Source organism: Etheostoma spectabile, chromosome 3 (genome assembly GCF_008692095.1).
Source record: "Etheostoma spectabile isolate EspeVRDwgs_2016 chromosome 3, UIUC_Espe_1.0, whole genome shotgun sequence".
NCBI lineage: Eukaryota > Metazoa > Chordata > Actinopteri > Perciformes > Percidae > Etheostoma > Etheostoma spectabile.
The window spans coordinates 23890850-23892312 of NC_045735.1; positions in this window are offsets into that span (position 1 = coordinate 23890850).

Below are 1463 nucleotides of genomic sequence, written 5' to 3' on the forward strand. Positions count from 1 at the left end.
CACACACACACACACACACACACACACAAGGAGTTCAAGCTGCTGATCTAGACAGCTCAGCTCACAGCTCACTGGAGCAGGTGGAAAATGTCACTGATTTGGCTAATGTCTCTCTAGAATTCAAAGGTAGCTGCAGGCAAAGGCCACAGGAAAATGATGAAAAAGTGACAATCTGTAGTCAAAACACAAATTACACTGTTCTTTAAATACAATAGACTCACTGGTGATATGATCAGTTGTCAGTTGGCTTGGTTGAGTGAGTACAAATGTCTCCTACTGAGTATTACAGGGCGACCGATTGTATTTCCAAAAACATGAAAGATGAGATGAAAATGGCTTGCAACAACAAAAGTAAATGATGCAGAAAATGCCCTCGTTCTTGGGGCAATAAAATAATTCAACAGATTTGTCAAATAGATGTATGAGAGTCGGCTAGTAGGATTTAACCTGAACTTTAAATGTGTCAAACTCCCAGCACACTGCAAGATCATAGAGGGAATTTTAAAAGGTCTCTGGAGTAAAGGTTCCTTCAACATCATGGGTAAATGCTGTACTAGTCAAAGCAATGGCACTATAAATAGAGGAAAAGGCCCATTTAAATCTCGGCTACAGCTTTGGAGCCTTTAACGCGAGTACTTTAAGTCTATATCATGTTATTCAATTCGGTATCAGTATAAGTAGGTGCTTCCTCCAAATGTCTGTCTGAATAACGTACAACAAACTTGCATGCTGAAAACTAGTTTCCTGTCTTTACCCCAATCAGCTGCAAGGGAGCACTTCACTTCTGTGTGCAAGTGTCAGCTTGAAAGAGAGAGAAGGGCAACGGTCCAGAAAATCAAGGCAGAGATAAATGGGTGAAAGTCCACGATTGGGAAGTTTCATTGCTGATGGAAATAATGGGGGAAGGTGCTGCTTGTCAAATTAATTATTCATGCAGCTTAGTAAAGGCAGTTGCCCATGACACACAGTTCACATCACTGTACAGCGGACACTATAAGGCTATAAGGAGGGCTATGCAATTTGCAATTTTTTTAACAGCTGTAAGCCTGTAAGTTTAGGACCGATATGGTGAAAGAGTTCTCATTTTGGGTGGGCTCTTCTGGCCTCGCTAAATAATCACTAAACCTGATGGGGCTGATGTTTAGCTTTGCATTTGCACAGTAAATATAACTGTAGTGTACTTAGTAAGATGCTACACTAAGATAAGACTAACTGGGGTTGCTTTCAACTCAGAATCCTGTTTTCAGAAACACACATATGAGGATAAAACACCTTTTTAAAGGGTTTTTTTCTGTCAAATGCAGAGAAGAAATACCCTGGAAATCTGGAGTTTTCACAAGAGCACAATTTGAATTTTTGTTGTATTTGCTCTGGCATCGCGTAATGCTGCTCATTACCCATACCCTTGAAGATGAGTTGCACCAATCACGTCGGTGTTTCTGATATAGGCGGGCCAGAGGCGA